Here is a 22,404-nt window from a genome sequence, read left to right on the forward strand (position 1 = left end):
TGGCATTTAGAAATGAAGAAATCTAAGGCAAAACAAATTTAATGGAAACATACTTGCTGATATAACAGTAGTAGTATAGCATTCATAACAGTAATACTGGTATATTATGTTCAAATTAGCCAGTATACTAAAAATTTATAATTCAATAGCAGGACAAAAAAAGCAGAAACAGTATACAACTTGAGTCATTTCATGCTGTAGATTGTAGTTCCAGACTGCTAGCTAAGCACCCTAAACTTTTAAATACTACTTTGAGGTTGAGAATCGCTGACCTTTCTGATTCAGATGATTCCAGTTTCATCAAGTCTGAAAAATTCTCAGCTATTACTTCTTTAAAAAAAAAAATTTGAAGTATAGTTGATTTACAATGTTGCATTAGTTTCTGGTGTATAGATTCAGTTATACATACATATATATTCTTTTTCATATTCTTTATCAATATGGGTTATTACAAGATATTGAATAAGCTATTACTTCTCAATGTAATTTATTTCCTCCATGCATTCTATTTTACTTGAAGTTAAAAGCAAGGACTCTAGAGGTAAGCTGCCTGGATCTGCATTTATCTCCTACACGCTTAGGTGACCTTGGCCAAGTTACTTAACCTTTCCTGTGTCTCAGTTTCTATAAAATGTAAGGAACTAATACCTACCCTCAAAGAGTTGTGAAAATTTTAAAAGCTAATGCACATAAAAAGCATTGAACAGTGCCTCTTTCCATATTCAAATTTTAACTGAGGCCACATAGTCTCCTAAGAGTTATTAAGAAATGTTTGTCTGATGTAGCCAAGTACTCTTCACTAATAGCCTGTTGCTAGATTGAGAGATTTTATTAGTATAATATGTCACTAAAATTAATGATAGTAGTAACAAAATCCATAATCAGTTCATGCTTGAAATGATGCTTGAAAAGTCACACAGTACTAATACCAAACCAGAGTCTTAAAGAGCATATTTTTCACAAATATCTACCTCACATCTTAAAACACTAGTCTCTCCTTGAAAGAGAATCAAAGGAAGAATACTTGTCCCCTTCACTGAACACATCATTTGGCTCTCATCCCTCCAATTCTTAATGCTTTAAAAATAAAATCAAAAGTTCTCTCTGAATTCCAAATCAACTTTGGTGAATTGTAATACGAGTAGCATTTGATTAAGATTTCTGAAATAATAATAGATACGGAAAGTTAAAAAGGGTTTAAATATAGTTAACTGTTACTTTTAGCCATTTTTAATAGTTGAATAACTAGGCACTGACCACACCCAGCTCCAGCAATAAAGAGATGTTACTGATGGGAACATGCTGGACAGTTTTTAAAAATTTCCCCAAATTTAGAAACTATAGCTCTAGACTAGATTATGAGAACAATTCAGTAAATCACACAAGTTTTGTGAAATTTATTTTTATGATAAGTGAGATTCACCAGATATGAGAATAACTCGTATTTTCTTGTTCTAACTCAAAAGCATACCTAGAAATTCCAAATTTGGGGCAACACTGCCACTCTTAATGCCTCAGTCTTTCAAAAAGAAAAAAGTAGATCACAAAATGGAAATAATTTTGTTGACAGTGGCTTTTTGCTTCAGCTGAAATTTGATGAGAAAACAAAAACCTATCACTGTTTGGATATGTATAGTGTGTTCTAAAAATTAGACTACATGCATATCTGAACAGTGAGGAATATGCACTAAGGCTATATTAGATTGTCATCAAACATTTACAGCAATGCTCTATGCCAGAAAACAGTATTTTAAGATATACAAGGAAAGAAAATGTCTCTCATAGATTTTTTTCATCCAGCAAAACTGACTTTCGAGTATAAACAAACTCTTGCAAACATGCAAAAACTCAGGGAATATTGTTCCTATGAGGCTTTCTGGAAGAATCTTGAGTTGATGAGGAAGAGAAAGAGGAGACAGAGTCTTTCTCCTAAAGGCATGGAGCCAGTCTGCTGGATGAAAGACCTTAGAAATGACAGGAACTTCATTCCCAATGGCCATCGTAAACATTAACTCAGACTCATGAAGTATTGCTTGCCATCATGGGCTGCCAAAAGCTAGAAATGACAGATTCTCTGGTATCAAAGATCCACCTATTACGGGTCACAGAACCTGCAGAAATCCCATGTCATGCCTTCTCTTTTAAACCACCACTTTCCAGCTCAGGACTTCTGTTTTTTTTTTTATATATTAAAAAAAAGGTATGGGCTTTAGCACAAAATACTTGAATTCAAATGTCAGTTCAACCACTTACTGTATGACTTTGATCTAACTATTTAATTTCCTCAAAACCATGATGTATTCATCGAAGAGACAGGAGTAATAAAAGCACCTATATCACAGAGCTGTTGTATAACAGAAAGAAATAGTGCAGGTTAACTGTCTAGGTCAGTTCCCGGCATAAAGTGCTTTAAAAGTATTAGTTATTATTACTGTTGTAATTTACAAGTCATACCTCAATCTATCATAACCAACCTAATATATAAATAAAATCAGATGTATTGAAATAGCCAAAAAAAAAAAAAAGTATAGCTTCTGTTCCAGATTTCCAGCTCAACTATTCATATATAAATTGACAAATGAGAAAATATCTGATGTTTAAGAGAATGATTATCCCATAGATAATATACTGAACTCTCAGGTTTTCCAGCTAGGCTAAATTATACTATTCAAATATTCTTAAAAGCTTTTTTCATTTCTGAAACCCTTTCAATGACTTCTGAAACCAGCAAACCAGGAAAAAAAAAAAGATACTATCAGATTATTTTAGCTGATTTTCTCTCTACACACACACACACACACACACACTTCAAATGTAGTAAAAATCACTGCATTTATATGAATTACCTTCTTATAAGGATAACTCGCTGTCAAGACACATGAAGAGGTTTCACCAGTGCTAGATGGTTTTACTGTCAAAAAAAAAGGTCAACTCACTATGAAAATGTCAGATAGAGTCCAATCCATAATCCATTCAGCTATCCAACTTGTCCTTATTGCTGAAGACCCCTGGCTGCTATCGTTTTATTTGTAATAAAATGTACCCACTTTATGTATACAGTTTGATGAGCTGTGACAAATGTATACACTTGTGTAACCACCACCACAATAAAGATACAGAGCATTTCTATCACTCCAAAAAGTTCCTCCCTGCCAACTTTGACATTAACTTCCCCGTCACCTCCAGACCTAGGCAAACACTGATGTGCTGTCAGCAGAGTACTTTTGCCTTTTCTAGAATTCCATGTACATAGAATTATAGAGTATGTACTCCTCTGTGGTTAGCGTCTTTCACTTAGCATGTTTCAGAGATTCATCCACATTGGGTTTATCACCAGTTTGTTCTTTTTTATTATTTCCATGGCTCTTTAAAAAATGTTTAGGCTCTAACAGATTTGGAAGAAGGCTGAGCAAAGTTCATAAAAAGCAGTTATTCTGTGTAAAGAACACATCACCAGCTACCTGCACATGTCCATTAAAAGCTTAATATTCTAAGGTAAAAGCATTTTCCCCCCTTGACTCCAACACTGCATTTTTTCAGCTCATGCTGCTGAAATCAGGAGTTCATGTCCTACCTGTATTTGACTGCCTGGATGATGAACTAAGGACTAAAGGCACCCTGGACTCTGTAATAACTTTATGCCTGTTCATTTACTACAAGACTGATTTCAAACATACTGACAAAAATCAGCTTTTTAACTTCAGCAAAGCAGCCCAGGAATAATAACTGCTCTTCCTAGCAATCCCAATAGTTTTTCTATTAGCAATGACAATAAAGTAAGTTCAGGGCTACATGATTTTATTTGCAGATGTTCTCTCCTCCATCGTAAATAAATGGCTCCAGATTATAAAAAGCAAATGAAGAAAAAAATCAGACAAAAAACCTGGTTTGTAGGTTTGACTATTTAATCACGTATGTCCTCCGTTTGTAAGTAGTTAGTGCAGTGGCAGACTCTGCAGTACAGTCACAGTCCTCATACCCTCCAAAGTGAATTTACTTTACCCTGGCACATGGTTGTAGTAGGACCAACATATCTAGAATGTTTCAAATAGAGAATGTTTCTCAAGATATGATTTATAACGGCATCAGTACAAAAATCACCGATATTCCTGGCAAAACAACTCAAAACACCGACGTTCTGCTTGGCAGAGTTAGCTCCTGCTTAAAAGAATTAGCTCAAACAATCTGGTCCTAAAAAGGAGGCTTCTCAAGAAGCCCTTGTGGTACTTTGTGGCACCTCATGCTATTGATAACTCCTCCCTTTCTGAAACTTTACACTTCTGCTGACTTTCAAAATGCTTGAAATCAAAACACTCACAATCACTCACATTCATTCTTTCTCCTTCAGCCTCCTAAATTTGAGAAAGTGGACCCCCCCAAAACAGTAAGTAGCCTCCAACTCAAATCACAGTATCTACCCTGTGATCCAATATCACTGCTTCAGCATCACTTGCATATTGACTTCTCAGATAAATTTTAGTCTAGATTTTAATCATTAAGCTTGGCTGTTTACATATCTCTTCAAACATAACATAATCAAAATCTTCATCTCTGCCCCCAAACCACTTTTATATCCCAATCTAACTACTTATTAACCTACCTATTCATAATCCCTCTTTTAGTGACTTGGGCCTCAACTGTAAATCTTTTATATAAATCCAACCACCACACATCAAGTCACCATGTTCCATCAAATCTTCCTTTTAATAAGTGTCTCACTTATCCTCCATCATAATCTTGAGTAGCATCACATATTGTCTGGATTATCTAACTGCCTCCTAATTGGTCTGCCTGACTTCAACCTCCCCTTACTACGATCTACTCTGCAGATTACCACCAACTGGATTTCCCTATAATATACTTCAACTGTCCCAAGAAGATAAAAGTTGTTTCCCACTCCTCAATGGGAATTAAGCACAAAATATCCAGTCTGGAACCTTCTTCTCTAACCTGCCCTGCCTAGGACTTACACAAGCCAAATATATCATGCCCATTCCAACCTCACAGTCAATTTGTCCTACCTTCTCTAATTGAGATAACCACATCATTCAAGGGGCCTAAGAAATAACACCTCCTTGATGCCATCCCCCAACCCTTCATCCCACCCGCTCACCACTCCTCTACGATCATATTCCTTTTAAGATTTTTGGCTTCCTTATCCCTTCATACCCTAACTTGTGACCTTGGCGCCTAGCAAGTACTGAATAAAATAACACATTACATTAAAGAGATTTCCTCAAGAAAATGTATCTTAGTCAGCCATTCCAACATTTACAAAAATATTATATTGGAAGACTGATTAAACTCTATCATCTACTGTTAACATTTATTAAGCACAAGCAGCTCTTGATTTCCAGCATTTTACATGTGGTGTTTCACACTGAAAGAACCTAGCCAATTACACCCACTTAACTGCAGACAGCGGGCACATTAATGAATTTATCACTTGGTCTGCTTCCAGATGCTCAGCGTAAAGCACACCCAACTCCCCACCTCAGTCTAGCTCCATAGCCCTTTTTCAGAACATCTTTGGCTCTAGGCCAGAATCCATTCAGCCTAGCTCTTCCTAGGGGTCACTGGGGTTAGACTTAAGGAAAGAAGCAGCAAGACAAAGCTGAGGGAAGTATGTATGGAGAAAAGGAAATATATACACAGGACTGTTTACCTGAAGTATAAAGCAATCACCCTACCCTTCTTCTCTCCCCCAATAACCATTCAAGTACTACTTTTTTTAGCATTCACTTCAATCCAAATATTTTTGTAGTTATTTTAAAACTGCCTTTAAGTTAAAATGTTTAATGTGTCATTTTATAGACACATCATCTAATTAATCCCTAAAAACTCTTAAACACAATTAACAAAAACACCAGCATTCTAACGGCAAAGTAAATCTGTATTTATGTGTAAGATTTTGTCATGAAGAAAAACACAAATAGGAAAATAGGAAATAGGGCAATTGATAATAGCAAATACACAAAAGGAGAAATTCAAATAGCCAATAAACATACGAGAACGTTCATCCTCACTAGTAATAGGTAAATGGAAAATTAAAGTTACGATGAAACATCATTTTTCTCTCAGATTTAAGGGGAAAAAAGATCCTTAATACCAAATGAAGGCAAAGATATGGAGCTGTGCTGTCTGATACAGCAACTACTAGCCACTTCTGACTAGTAAAAATTTGAAATGTGGCTAATCTAAACTGAAATTTGCTACTAAATATAAAATATAGACCATATTTTGAAGATTTAATAGAAAAAAGAGAATACAAAAATAACTCATCAATTTGTACTCTTTACATACTAAAATGGTATTTTTGATATACTAGATAAAATAAAATATATCATTAAAATTAACTTCACCTTTTTTGTCAATGTAGCTACTAGAAAATTTTAAGTTACATGTCTGGCCAACATTATATTTATATAGGATAGCACTGATATTGATATAGGGCAATAGAAACTTTTATATACCACTGGTGAGAATATAAATTGGTAGTCACTTTGGAGACTGCAAAGATCTAGGTAGGTTGTAACATAAAAATAACCTACAATTCAGCAATTCTCCTAACTTTGTCCTCTAGAGAAAAATCTCACACATATACACAAAAAGAGGTGTCAGTTATGTTTCAGCACGATTGTTTACTTACACAAAAACAACCCAAATGTCTATCCAAAGAGACTCGACAAAATGTGTTACAATCACACAATGGGATACTATACAATACTATTTTTTAAAAAAAGGAACATAGCAACGGGAAAGAACTTTGCAGAAGTGTTAAGCGAAAGAAGCTAATTGTATAAAAGGACATTCTATATATAATCACACACAAAAACTATAAAATCTCTTAAAACAGTACTAGATGCTATTTACACAGAAATACTTACATGGAGATGATGTATGTGAGGGCAGGCACAAAATTCAAGAGGGGAAAGAAAGGAGAATCCAGGAATATCACAGAAGGGCTTCAACTATACTGGTAACGTTCTACATCCTAACTAAGCTGGGTAGTGGGTACATTGATGTTCACTATTCGTTATAACTTTTTATGTCTGAAATATTTCTGTTTTTAACATATGATTCTGTATACCATGTATAGCACTAAAACTGGGTATATTTTATCGTTTTGGGGACATAAGCAAAAACATCACAATTTTAACCATGTCCAAAAAGCAGTTATATTTTGCATAATACCAGGGTGCAGGAAAGGGAACATATATACACCAATTTTATACCACTACTATCAATATAATGAGAAAAAGGAAGTAATACAAATCAGGGGTTAGCAACCTTTTTCTTTTAAGAACCAAACAGTAAATACTGGGGGCTCTTCAGGGCCATATGTCTTCTGTCACAACTACTCAACCCTGCCATAGCAGTGGGAAGGCAGCCACAGACATTATGTAAACAAATGAGCATGGCTGTGTTCCAATAAAACTTTATTTACAAAAACAGGCAGCAGACCAAATTTGGCCAAGGAACTATGTTTTGGTAACCCCTGTCTGAATCCATTTTTAAAAAAGAAAACAGTAATTCCATTAAGTGAAAGTTTGAAAGAGAAGTGGATTTCTACAGTAACAAAATATGCCATGAATTACCTGGTAACCACAAAAGAGAAAATGTTTTTTGTGCACAGAGACATGTAGCAATCACCACCTTAACCCAGTGATCAAACTTAATACCACTAATAGTGTGACGACAATCAATCACTTTGTATCTCCTGATATGATGTAATACGAAGCAGCATCACCTATGAAGTATCGTGGCCAAAATGTTTAACCTGAATTTAACGCAGTCTTTGGCTCTAACTTAACAGCTTACAGAAGAAAAAGAAATAAATTTTAAACAAGACCGCAAAGAAACAATCAAATTCTGAATATAGGACAGTTTACAAGATAACTAGTCTCTTCAGAAAGAGTCAATTTTTTAAAAGTTGTGTTTAAAAGAGAGTTGAGACATAACAGCAAATGCAATGCAATGCAATGTAAATCCTTCACTGGACCTTGGTATGGAGGGAGAAAAGCTATATAAGACATTCTTAACCCAACTGTTGAAACTGCATATGGACTGGGGATTACATGACTTCTGGGGATTAGGTAATTGTGTTATCTATGATAATAACATTGTAAGTATAGAGGAAAATGTCACTTTTTTTAAGATTCAGGCATAAGTATTCATACATTTGGGAATGAAGTGACATGATGTCTATAATTTATTTTTAAATGGTTCACCAAGATTATATGGATGAAGCAAATACGGCAAAAATATAAAATACTATTGAATCTAGGTGGTGGTATATAGAAACTCAGTGTACTGTTCAATAAAGGATTTAAAATTTCATAATAAAAAGGCCAAAATGCAAAAAAAAAAAAATTATTTTATCCATCACTCTCCTCCCCAAATATTAAATTAGTCCTAGTTTCCCCCAAAGTTCTCAAGTCACCTATCAAAACTAACCCAAAAGAAACTTTCTGAAGTTCACAACCCTGCTGTTTTTCCTTTTAAGCATCTGATTTCTAAAAGTGAGAACAAAGCAAATCACAAGGTAATCTAGTTAAACTGCCATTTGATTTATACATATTTTAGAAAGATTCTTAATATATAAAATATAATCACTTTAAGCATTTTTACTTTTTACCTTGTATAATTAATGATCCATACACGTTTACTCCCTCTCTCATCCCACACATGGCAGATTCAGTAGTCTTTGTTACCTAAAGCCGCTAACACTAGCAGACAGTATTTATTTACTAAATAAAAATTAAACAGTAGGAATCCTGTGTTCATACCTTTAACAAGTTAAGCATCAAATCTTTGAGAAGAAATGCAAACCTATCTCCCCTCTTTGCCCTATTATCCTCCCATAAAAGATACTGATTTTATGGGAAACTTTATTCAGTAAATGCAGAATACAATATAGATACATGGATAAATCTGCATACAAAACAGCTGTTGTCCTTATGTAGTTTACACTTTAAATAACAATCTTAAAACAGAACTCAATTTAAGAGTCAAAGGACCTCAAGCTATCTTATGGTCCAGCCCGCTTCCTTAACTCAGGTAAAAATATTACATTACAGATTAAGGCTACTAAATCCTAAAAAGAATATGATAAATCACAAAGTCACAGAATCATTAAAAGGTTCAGTGGGCACCTCAGTCTTCTAGCCTCCTAGTTTAGCTATATACAACTTACCACGTCACTTAGTAGTAGCAGTGACAGCAATTACAGCAGTAAGAGAAAGCACTCAACCGTCTGTTAATGATTATAACGTTCCACAGCTCTATGGTAATGAGTTTATATGGAATATCCCAACCCAACAATTTTATGAAACATCTTCACTTTACAAATGAGAAAATTGAGACTTACAAATATTAAGAAAATTGCTTTAAGTTATCCATCTATAGAGTGGTGGAACAGGTATTCAAATCCAAGCAGTTTGACTTTAGAGTCAATGCTCCTAATCACCTTCCTCCTGTAACTTTCTCCAGAAACATAATCTGCTCCAAACACAGAGGTTCTGCACACTTATATACTTAAAAAGTATGCAAATAAACAGTGCTAAGCATCCTACAGCGTTACCTAAAATGCACAGAGTAGCAAAATTCAGAAATATGTATATAAATCTGTTGAAAAGATGCTGATGTACATTTTTGAAACAGTAATTCTCACCTAAGCCTGTGGATATAGAACAGTTTTCCTTCATACAACAGTAAGAAGGATTTTATCATTTTCAAAGGCATTACTCTCAAGTAATAGAGTTAAGGCCTTAAAAACACTCTTTTTATCACCAACTGGCCAACCCCTCTGACCATCTTTCATGTACACTCCTGAAGCTATTGGTACCTAGCATCTCAAACTTGGTTAGCCAAAACATCAGACAACCAATTAACCATCACACTTATTTTTACCTTGTTAGGTTGTTTTCAGTCCTCTGAAAAACACAAGATCAATGTTATTCCAGCCAGCTGTCTGTAATTAACTATACATCTCTACTCCTTGATACTCAAAATATACCTTACACTTGACTAGTTAAGGAATCAAGTAAGGTTGTTTTTGTTTTGTCTTTTAGTCTAAAATAAAGGCACTCAAAGATGTCCAAATGTTGAACAGCTTAGTGAACCTGGTCTGAGTTACAGTACTAAATTTAATATATTAAAAAATTCAAGTTCTTTTGCACATCAGCATTTTGATAAAAGGGATAAATACAGTTACAAAAATGTATTAAAAGCAAAACTAGTCATTGGAAGGCTTATTCGGGTGCTATAAAGGAGGTCTCTTAGGTCATGAATGGAACCAGTGTTCATTTTTATATTGGGGCACTGAAATAAACACAAGTTGATTTGCTTTAAAATTAAAAAAAAAAAAACTCAATTCACCATAGAAAGCAAAATCACATGAGACTTGGAATCAATGACTCACGAATGAAAGCAAAAGAGACAATTATGCATTAAAATAAAAACAAAGATCAAAGATCTCTCGTGCTTATCTTAAGTGTGCAATGTTTATGTAAACTCAAGAAGAGACATCTTTACCAAACTGGACCATCATTAGTAAAGCTACAGAACAGAAAGTAGAAAACTAAGCACCCACTTCATCTCTAAGTGCAATATCCTCATGCAGATTTACAATGCAGGAAAAAAGGCACAACTTCAAGTAATACACCACAGCTATGGAATCAATAGGGTAGTGACGATGTACAGACCAATCTGCCCACAATGAACTAAGAGATGGATTGGCTCCATCAGCTATGTCCCCCTTGATTCCATAGCTGTGTCTTCAACAGAACTGTCAAATTAGCAGATTAGCAGTCACAAATCAGTGACACTATTTCCAGACATTGTATCTTTCAGCTATATTCACCAAAGAACAGAAACAACAGGATCATTTCCAAACACAAATGACAATATATATTTCATAGGAACATTAAACCAGACTTTTCAAAAGTCCTGTTTACCCTCTTACCAGTATCCCATCTTTTCTCCCATTCTCCTGTCCAGGAACTCATCTACCCAAGGCTGGACAGTAAATGGTGTTTCCCCCAGCTTCCCTCATGCCTAATGTAACTCTTTTTCATCTTCTGTTCACATTTTAATCTTAGGTACAACAGTATTTCTCCCTTCCTACTTCCTCTTTTCATATTCCAGTTTTTGTCCAGTTACAGAAAAACTCTTCTTCCCTCTCTCGTTAAAAATAATAAAGTTCTAATCAGAGCTTCTAAGCAAAATGTAGAAAGCACCATACATCCCAAATTTCCCGCTGATAATTTAAGCCATCTACAAAGGGAGCACAGTTGTAATAAAAATTGAGGAAGAGTGTTTGTTACCAGAATATAAGATCAATGAGGGCAGGGATTTAGTCTGTTTTGTTGGGCCTCCAGCCTAGAATGGAGCCTTGCATATAAGAAAGCACTCAGCGAATGCAAGAATGGGGGCCAGGGAGGCCTGGGGGAGGGGGTTGGGAGTAGCCTACAGACTAAACGTTATTAAATACTATTAAGTTATACTAAAATTTTACTTTTCAGTTGGCCGGTAGCCTAGAGTGAGTACAAGTAACAGGAAGCCTCCCATATCTAAGCTTGATCTCCCATACATTCTATCACTTAAGAGTTGCCTTGAGTTTAATTATTTCTTCTTTGTAAGAGACTAAGGGCTACCTGCGTTCAGTAGATAACGCCAGTTCATTATCTAGCTTAAGCACTCATGAGTAATATGCACACTCCTAGATTCTTACTCATTAAGAACATGTTAACCACTCCCTTATCAACGTTAGGAGTGCACTTACACACAGCTACATCAAGAAAATGCAACTATTACTTAAGAATTAGCAACATTACTCTCAAGCTTTAAAAGCACTTTGAAATCCTTCAGAATTTTACAAATTTATCAAATCTGCTTCTTCTCAGGTTATGTCCTATGTAGCAAACAAAATCTATTCACTTGGTTTTTTCTTATGTTACAAATTTATTATATCTAATGATTACATAACCACATTTAAAAAGTTTTCCATGAAGGAAAAGGCTTTTCATGTTTCTTTCATACAAATGTACCTTTCAGTCACAGCCTATTTTGAAGTGGGGGGTCATCCTACACAGACAAAAAGCACAGGAGTCTTCCAATGGTTGTCTCTCCTCTCTGAATATCAGGCCATGTTTTAGTAAATCTTCTTTTGTTCAAAAGGATGCAAAAACAGTTTTCCAACTAGTGTTATGTTTCTAAACTTTAAGATCTTTAATTTTCAAGAAATAAACCAACTCAAAGCCAATAAATATAATCTTGGTATTTCAACATACTCCAAAGAAAACTTTGAATCCATTTCTAGCACTATTAAGCTATTTATTAAGTCATAAAAGCTTTAAATTGGCAAATTCTGCTTTAAATGTTGCAAACCATGTTAAATGTCTAAATATATAAAAGCAAGTTAAAATACTACAATTGACTGTTATGCTACTAGGGTCTCCAAATTCAGTAAATTATTACAAAGGGCATCATTATGTTAAAATACTGTACAAGTTAGCTACAATAAAACAGAAAGAAAAAATTTTACTTGAGAAATTCCCTGTGTGATGACTTGCCATAATTTAGAGAAAAATGCTTATGTACGTTATAAACATTAAATTGAAGGGGAGAAATAAACACTCTGGAAAAAAAACCAAAAAGTATGAACTACCATATAGTATTTGTTTCCAAAGTTGCTAGATGATACTAAAAACTAAATCTCAAAATCGTCACAAAGCCTAAGAAATGAAACTACAGTAGATAGACTACACTTCTGGAAAATTTCATAACATTATCAAGAATTTAGTGAGGACTTATTTTTATAACACTGATTCAACTACCTGATCAAATCACTCATGTTAGTCTAAATGGTGGTGGTTTGGTTTGGGGGTCAAACCTGACAGAATGTTGAAAAGTAACTCAAGTTAAATCTGCACAAGAGGGTTAAATAAATCACTTTAGAAATGTTTCATTTGAAAAAAGATTCCAAGATGGCTAATCAGAGATATCAGCATACTTAAATTAGTTTAAAAGACCAAAAGTTATTTTAAATCAATGTTTTGATATAAACAAGTGTCACCAAAAGCAAGGAAAAAACAGAAACAGATTATGAAACTTCTGTATCATTTTCACCTATACTTGTTACATCAGTTGCTAGAAGTTGATGACAAACTGTCATTTTATAAATCTTATGTCAAGAGAAAAATATAAAAATCAATATTCCCAAATCTACCTTCACTGTTTTGTTTGAGTACAAGATAGTGAGATGGGAAGTAACCCAGATTACACTTACAGAGTTTACCCAATTTCTAGGAATCTTATCTCATATCTCCAATTAATCAATTCTCCAAATCCACAATTCTGCTGATATGATATATAAGATACATTCTACAATAAAACTTTAAAGCTACTAATATACATAGCAGTATTCAGTTTCAATTCAAATTCTGAAATTAATTCACTGAGAAAAAATTAAAAGAATCAAGTACAACATGAAAAATCAATGCAAATTCATATTCCCCCAAATTCTCTTACCACTAATTATAATTTTTAAGCTATTACTTGAATAAACTTTATTAGAATTTCAGAATTAAAAAAATTTTTTTAACTTTAGAACTGATACTATTAGTTGTTTCCCAACTAACTTTTGCTTATTATCAGTGAACTATGAAAGGTCTATTTTACAAAAAAGTAAAATAACCATGTTATATTTTAATAAGTTAATTTTATTCACTTTATTAACATCTTATGGACTACTGGAGAGTTAGAATGATACTATTTTATTACTTTCTATGCTAGATAATATCAAAAAATACTTTAAAATAGTTACATATAATATACAAATATTCACATAACGTAGTTGTGTAACTAACACCAATGAATGTGAAAGGAGAAAAAATTCACTCTGGTATCATGTGCAGTAACAGAAATGTTTACCAATGTATCTACAAGGGCATGTTTGCAATCATTCCACTATTGACTCTGCCAGTTTTTAATAAAACTCCACAGTCGTTAAACAATACTATGGCAAATTCTACAAGAGATAGTCTATCAACATCACATTTTAATTCAAAGGACTCCACACAAAAAAAAAGTACAAGAGAGAGCCACTTTTCCTAACCTCCTCCAACTTGTGAATCAGGTGTTCTTAGAAGCACAGCTATTCAGACACTACACTATTCTTCCATATGAGGTACTCTTAAGGGAATTGGTAATTATACGTGAATTACTAACATAAAACGGTATTTACTGACAAAACTATCAGACAAACTGAAAAGGCTTTCACTTATTCCTAGAGTCTCTTTGGAAATCAGACACCCAGTATAAGAAAATAGGTGTTGAAAGCTGTGCTGGTCACTTCTAAGAGAATTACAACATGAACAAATCCGAAGGATCATATATAAGAAACTGGGGAAATCTTAACTAAGGGGTATGAAAGAGCAAATACAAATATTATTCCATGCTGATAATGGAACATAAGGAACCACTGCAGAAACTGTGGTAAGACTTTTTATGAGAGCAAAAATAAATGAGGAGGAGAAAACACAACGATTAAAAAAAAGAGAGAGAGAAAGACATTGAGAGGCCATCGGAGGCACAGTAAAAATCAAGATTATCCTTGAAAGAAAATCTGTTGACTAACAAAATCTGTTCTAAATACCAAATAAAAGTTCTACTGAAACAGCCCAATGCCCATTCAGGGAGTCTACAAAAATATTTAAGAAATTACCATTTTAATAGCATAACTTCAAATATATTTTTTAAAAGGTTGTATATTTGGAAAAGACTTAAAATAAATAGAATAACCTGCCTCACTACTTACTTAGAAACGCTCTATTTAAAAGTAGGCCAACAGTAAGAACTTCGCTATTGCACAACAGAGAAAGTAAATGAAATAAGGCCTATTAACATTCAGTGTTGATGGCAGGTTTCTCCATCTCTTAGAACATACTGATTTACACTGTCCACCCTACCACTTTTACATCCACGGAGTAGCTCAAATAAAGTGAGTTCCTGTGTTAATCCCACAAAAAACCTTGGTAATTCCCACATCACAGGAGTTGTAAACGTTTGTTAACAGAAAAAGAATGTTTTTCCCAAAATAGCTACATAATACGAAGACTACTCAAATTCCCAAATAATCCTTTTACAAGACTCCTGCCAAATTTATTTTGATACATTAAACATGTGGAGCCTATTTTAAATGGTCTTTAACAACGACTTCATCAAGACAGCTTACTAGTTGTTCTTAATAATGTCTTTTTTCTAAAGTTTCCAAGTTGTTTTTAAGCCAACTTGAATACTGATTAATGTGAACCGCTATCAAATGTTTAAGAAGCATTTTCGCCAAACAAGACGGGCAAATGTTCTAGATTTGCTCAATCTGACATTAGAGGTCGTGAGACTTAAAAAAATGAAATAACTATTTCCAATTCTCACTGAGCCCTTCATTTTTAAAATAACTTCAGGGTTATTCTCACACTCTAATAATACAATCTGTTTTCTGGTTTTAGTTTTTTGTTTTTTAAAGACGGTAGGCTCGGTTACATTATAAAAAAAACTGACCTGCCACTTAAAGCTGGTGAGTATACTCTTAATGGGTCCCTAGTAGATTTGGGATATTGACGATAGCAATTTCATTTAAGAGCTTCACTGGTGGAGAAAAAAGAGAAAGAAAAAAAGAATGACATCCAAAAAGGACTGCTGGGGAAGGCAGGGAAGAGAAGACCGGAGTCTGCTGAGAAGAGAAAGAAACGATTTAAAGCCACTAAGGAGGAAGGAGATGGTGAGACGCATAGACAGAAGAGTGAGAAAGAAGATTTAACAAGGAAGTGAAGTGGAGCGCAGAGGAGGGCAGAAGCTAATGAGGAAACAAACGGGAAAAAGCAGTGTTTTCAAATAGGCATGCACCAGGAAGGGATGAGTTAAGGCCTGGTGTAGCCCCAGTGCTTTTAGGTGAAAGATGCTCGCAGAGAATAGGGACAAGCAGTTTACTTCCAGGCGTCGGAGCAAACTAAATTTCCCTGCCCTGAGCCTCTCCCAGCCTCGGCCGAGCGCGGAGGCGGCGGCTGCGGAAGGGGCCTAGCCAGGAGCCAGGCCCGGCGTTTCGCTCCTCCAGGCTCCGCAGCCGAAGGAAAGAGAAGAGGATCAGACGGGCAGAGGCCCCCGTCGCCGCACGGCGACACCCCTAAAACGGTCCGGAGCGTCGGCGGTACCCGCGAGCCGCTTCCCCCGCGACGGAGCGCCCAGCGGCCTTACCTGGGGCGAGGGAGGGAGGCGAGGTCTAGGGCGTTCGCTTGCGCCCGCAGCAGAGTCCCCCGCTGCACTCAGCCCAGGCTTCCAACGGAGGCGCGACCCTGCCTCAGCCGCCGCTTCCCCCTCGGGGTCTCGGCCACCGCCTCCGCCGCCTTCGGGGCTGTTTACACCGTCGGGCCCCGCACGCCGCCGCCGCCGCCGCTGCCGCCTTCTCTCCACCCTAGCGCCGTTGCCGATTCTGCCGCCGCCACCTCCTCCGCCGCAGCCTCGTCTCTCTGGAGCATCTTCCAGCCACCGAACCCTGAGAAACAGAGACGCCAGCCGCGCCGGCAGGAAACTCCCCCGCAACTGTAGGGGGACGAGGCGGTCAGAGCACCGGCGGCTTTTCCGCCATTGAGCAGCAGCCGCTGGGCTCCTTCTGCAACCCCCTCCCCGCTCCCTGTCCTTCCCCGCCCCTCGGCGAGCCCCGCCCCCAGCTCCTACCCGTACTGACGCCGCGCGGCCTCTCGCTGCTCGCGGTTTGCTGGCCGGCCCGTCAATCATGGCCCTCCCTCCCACTCCGGCGGCCCCTGTACCTCCATACCTAGTTTTCTCCGCCCACAATGCCCCGCCTCTGGGTTCCTAATTTCCCATTGGACGTCAGTCACCACCTTCAATTGGCAAGGTCAACTATCCATCAAACACCGCCCACTAAGTGAGACCCAACCCTTCATTACCATTTACTTCATTCAGCCCCACCTCTGCTCTACCTCCCGGACGTCAGAAACCAACCCACCCTACCAGCCATAAGTAGAGACCGCCGTCAATCAAATAACGCCCACCTGCGCTCCGCCTCTCAAAGACTGTGCCCTGGCGATTCACTTTTCTTATTGGTCCAAAGACTGGCCCGAACTCTCAATCATTGGTTTTCTCTACATGTCTGTCACCGAACCAATTTCCAAGTCCGTCACACCGGCTTTTTTTAAATGAACGCGCAAAAGGCGGGGAAGTATTCTAAAAGCGATTGGCTAGTGTTCGAGAATGGGCAAACCCAGAGAGTCTGTTGGGTTGTTTCCCGTTGTGTGAGGGCTGTGCCCCTTTATTTTTGACCTCTAAGTCTTGCGTAAAACAAACGCCATAAAGGAGCCAATGGGCCGTCCAATTATAGGTGTGGAGGCCTAGTCCCACCCCGAATTGCAGGGGGTCGTCTGCTGATTGGCTAACAAAGTCCTACCAGGCCCTCATTGGAGGCTATAAACGCCACTCAGGCATAGAGACGGGAAGGGATGGCACCAGCGAGGACAAGAAGTGATCTAGGGAGAGGCGGTTGTTTTGCTTCAGCCTGCGGGTGGGGCGCACGCGGGAGAGGGAAACTGGGAAGGCAGGGCTCTGGGAGAAGTGTTGCGGGGAGGGGAAAGGCCCGGATGTTCCCTAACAATGAAATCATCGCCGGCCAATCAGAGCAGCTGAACTGGGATACCTGCCTGACCGTCCCCAGAAGGAAAGAGAACGAGTTAGTGAGCGGGAAATTAGGGTGTCAGGAAAGGCCAAAAAGTGACATGAGAAAATGGGACAGGTGATCCCTTCAGGAGTATTCCGTGTTGTTAGGGGTTATTTTTATTCCTTTATGCCTGGCATTCAGCCTTTGACATTTCCGTGTTTTGTTTCTTAGTCAACATTGATTTTAGAAACTCTCGGCCGGGACTCTGACATTTATTCGTTCTCTCCACAGTTATTGAGTGCGTGTTATTTGCCAGGCACTGTGTGTAGAGCTGAGATACAAAAATTAATTAAGTAATCCCAGTATGAGATGATGGGTACTAAAACTGAAACGTGGAAAGGACGGTGGTGACATAGAGGATCCTTCCGGTGGGTAAGTTTACTGAGGAAGGCTTCACAAAGATACAGGATGGGTCTAGAATGAATGATTCAATAGGCAGAAGAGGGACATGGACATAATTCCTCCAGCAATTAAATTAGACTAAAACATCATGCCAGGTTAGTCCACCCGCTCCCCTCCCCACCAACCCACCAAAAGAAATAAAACTAAAGTGTAATGAAAGCATCCTAAGACCTTAAGATACAATTTTTTTAATGAAAAAGATTTAAATCTTTTTCATACTTTTGTGTAAATTGGTTTGGGCAGAAAATTACGCTAAGACCTGAGTGCTATTCAGTTCAGGGGCTGTTGATGTTTTGGGGAGAAGGGCAAATTTAAGAATAGGGCGATTGTCTTGGCCATGGTGTGGATGGCAGAAATAAAGACAAGATTGCAATTCATATTTCTTAATCTACTCAAGTTTGTGTAAGGGTAGTGTTTCTTTCAGCATAGTGGCTAAACCACCAACATCAGAATCACCTGGGGTGCAGATTCCTCAGTCCATTCATATCTATAATATTAGGGACTCTGGGGACAAGACTTGGGGAAATTTTTAAACAGCTCTCCCAGGTGATTTTTATGCATACCAATGATTGAGATCCTCTAGTGTAGGTTATAGAGACACCATAAGCTAAAATTCAGCTTCCCTACTTCTGCATGTTGGGAAGAAAAACAATGAGAAAAGAAGGCCCATTTAGATTTTACCTTTCCCTTGTCCCCTTTATCATCAGTATGGCATCATACAATTCTCAGGAATTATTTCTTAAATGACTCATAGAATCCATTTCCTTGAATCATACTTCTTTGCCTGACACACCTTTTATAAGGTTAAGAGAATCTGGGATCACAGATCCCAAAATGGGAATCATGCTAAAGATCATGAAAGTAGAGACATCCAGGGACTCTTGTCCTGAGAATCCAAGCAACCTCAAAGGGCATCAGAATTTCCTTGGTCTGCTTGATTTCCTTCTCATGTTCCCTTGGTTGACCTCAAATCTAATACAAAGCACAATCATTTTGAGCTGATGATTTTCCAGCATTCATTCTTTCAATCACTAAAAATTAGGTGAATATTGTTCTAGGTGCTGAGAATACAACAGGGATCAAAAAGATATTTAGGTTAACTCTGTTGTATGCTTTATTCAATTAAAGCACTAAACTAATAAAGAAGGCCCAACAAGATTCACAAAATTCGTGTGTACCATCATAAACATACCACGTGTCATAACATTGAGTACCATCATAGTGGGCTCTGCTACTAACCAGCTATGTGGCTTCAGCTAATTACTAAGCTCTCTGAGCCTTGGTTTATTTTTCTGTAAGATAGGAATCATAACATCTTCTTCCAGAGTCAGATGAGGAACTTTAGACACTCTTAGTAATGCAAAGCACTCCCCAATATATAATTTAAAATGGAAACAATACTAAATGTAATGTAGAAATGGTTCTGATTTTTCTAATGTTGACTATGGTACTCTGAAGTTCTTTTTTAAATAAGACATCAGATATCAATTTTCTCCAAACAATTTTGGGTGCCCCAGTTTTGCTAGTGCACTAAACCCATATTTGGTAATCCAGTGTTGCCTACTTCATGTGATTGTTTCAAAGATTAAATGGGATATGTTATATAATAGCACGTAATACATTGCCTGTCACAGCTCAATCGGAATCTTTACCATATAGCAGAAATTTCACTTACTCATTCAGCATATTTGTGTACCTGTTATATGCAGATGACTATTCTCTGACAAGGAGCTTCAGTGTCAAACTTCAAGAAGTCTGATTTGAACAGATTGATCCACTCCCTTCTTAACCAGTGGAAATGTTCTACTAATAAACCTGTTTTCTTCACTTAAAAAAAATTCAGCACTCTACAAATATTTATTAAGCATTCACTATGAATCAGGTACTATAGTAGGTGACAGGCACTGCTGTCTATGGAATTAATGAACTGGGATATTATGCTATACAATAAGAAATACATACTTGTTCTTCATCCCTGGTTCCTGGCACAGAGCTTCTAAAAGGGGTGAGAGGAGACTTTTGTGATTCATAATAAGCCCCTCTGAACCACACCTGAATTTATGCTAATGAAGTAACTGTTGGAGAATGGGCGCTGATTGCCAGAGGAATCAACCGTGTAATGAGAGGTGAAGAACTTTCAGCCCAACCTCTGGGGAGGGAAGAGAGCTCACCAGTGGTTGATGATTTAATCAACCATGCCTATGCAATGAGCCCCCATAAAAATCCTCAGTGGCAGGGTTTGGAGAACTCCTGGGTTGGTGAACACATCGAGGTGCTGGGAGGGTGATGAGCCCTGAGAAGGCATGAAAATTCCACATCCTCTCCCAACTAGCTTACCCTGTGCATCTCTTCCATTTGGCTGTTCCTGAGTCATATCCTTTATCATGAAGCGTCTTCCTGAGTTCTGTGAGTGGTTCTAGAAAATTATCAAACCCCAGGAGGGGGTTGTGGGAAGCCCTAATTTATAGCCGGTAGGTCAGAAGTACAGGCCACACCCTGGCATGGGTGACTGGTCTCTGAAGTGGCAGGGTGGTGGGGTGGTGGGGGCGGTGTTCTTGTGGGATTAAACCTTTGAACCTGTGGGGGCTGTGCTAACTCTGGGTAGTTAGTGTCAGAATTGTTTAACGTGAGGAAAACCATCCACATGTTTGGTGTCAGAAGCATTGTGAGTAGAGCAAGAAAAAGTTTTCCCTTTCATTGACCATTACTACTTTCTTAGAAATGTTCAACTCTGACTTTCATGAACACACAATATAGCTTCTCTTAAAAGTGTTTCTCAGAGAAGGACAGTTCCAGAGAAGGACGCCTTAGAACTGAGGCTCTATCATCCCAACGTATCTGGGGATCCAGCAAGAACTGGGCCACATATGCTAAAAATTATCTTTAAAATCCATAGAATTTTGCCCTCTGCTCCATACTTAATACTTACTTTAATACTAAAATATAAGACAGTGTCTCCTTCCTCACTACTATTTTTTTTATAGAAGGTAGTGACATTTCACCAAAAAGTACTATTTATGTGAATATATAATATGAATTAATATTTTAAAATTTCACAATTTTAATTTCTAGTACAAAAAATATCTATAGATACAACCCCACACAGACAAAAGCTCTTTGGGTACTCAGTCATTCATAGGAGTGCAAAGGGACTCTGAGACCAAACTGTCTGAAATGCTCTAAATCAGGGGAGAGTATAGTTCAGTGGTAGAGTGCATGCCTAGCAGGCATGAGGGTCCTGGGTTCAACCCCCAGTACCTCTACCATAAGTAATAAAGAAATAGATAAACCTAATTACCTCCTCCTCTAAAGAGTTTTTTTTTTAATTAAAAAAAAATTTTTTTAATTAAAAAAAGAAAACTGCTCTAAATTATACTCCACCTAAGGCTAGCTCCAAGAGTAAGCTAGCTTTAGTCAGTTTAATGAACTGGGGAAGAGGAGGATGGGAGAAAAAAGGATGGCCCAGAAGGTAGAATGCCTACCTCCCTTATCTCCACTCTCTTTTCTTCCCCTTTACTTATTTTTAAGTCTTTTCAGATTTCCTCTCCCTGCTGAATCCCTGTAGCACTTTGCTGCTCTAGTCCTAGAGAACTTACCCTATTCTATTTCCTATTTCAATTATTTCGGTAACTTACTGTTCCAACATGCTACCCTCTCTGAAGGACATGTATGTGAGCACGTGTGTGCACCCACAAGCACACCCGTGCATGCACACATACACACCCAGTGAGAAGTTCTTAACTTGGGGTCCACAGAGTCCAAGGGAATTGAATTTACAAGCTTATGAACTTAGAGGAGAAAAAAACCTACACATTTATTTTTATTAACCTCTAGTTGAAATTTAGCATTTATTTCTTATGAATGTGGACAACAAACCATAGAAGCACTAACAGTACCTGTGACTTTATCACCAATAGAGATTACTGATATTTTTATATCACATTGAGTTGGGACAGATTTGTCAAAATACCATTTACAACCAACACTATTTTGAAACTACAGGAATTATTAAACTCACTGCTAGATCTTGTTATTGAAAGCATTGATAAAGAAGCACATATATTACTGTATCGCAAATTTGTTTTTTTAATAGTTTGATGACTTTCAGTATAATTGATTTCCTTTAAAATCTTATGAACTTTATTTTATGTATTTTAAAACCTTATTCCTTGATTATTATTGATTGATCTAAGATTATTCACAGGATTCATCAAAGGTGTCCTTTGCCAAAAAAAGTACAGGGAGTAATAACCCCTGCTGTGACCATG

At 37.3% G+C, this 22,404-nt stretch overlaps 1 protein-coding gene across 6 annotated transcripts in view; it reads right to left on the reverse strand.

Moving 5' to 3' along the window:
• PPM1B (protein phosphatase, Mg2+/Mn2+ dependent 1B) overlaps positions 1 to 16,695 on the reverse strand; it is a 78,083-nt gene extending 61,388 nt beyond the window's left edge. For 3 of the 6 annotated variants that reach the window (XM_031466932.2, XM_064494530.1, XM_031466934.2), the window contains exon 1: positions 16,258 to 16,695. The gene's annotated coding sequence lies outside the window, so the exon portion shown is untranslated. The remainder of the gene's footprint in view (positions 1 to 16,257) is intronic. The other 3 variants (XM_031466933.2, XM_031466935.2, XM_010997157.3) reach the window with 1 other exon arrangement.
• Positions 16,696 to 22,404: the final 5,709 nt, after the last annotated feature.

This window comes from Camelus dromedarius, chromosome 15 (assembly GCF_036321535.1).
Source record: "Camelus dromedarius isolate mCamDro1 chromosome 15, mCamDro1.pat, whole genome shotgun sequence".
Lineage (NCBI taxonomy): Eukaryota > Metazoa > Chordata > Mammalia > Artiodactyla > Camelidae > Camelus > Camelus dromedarius.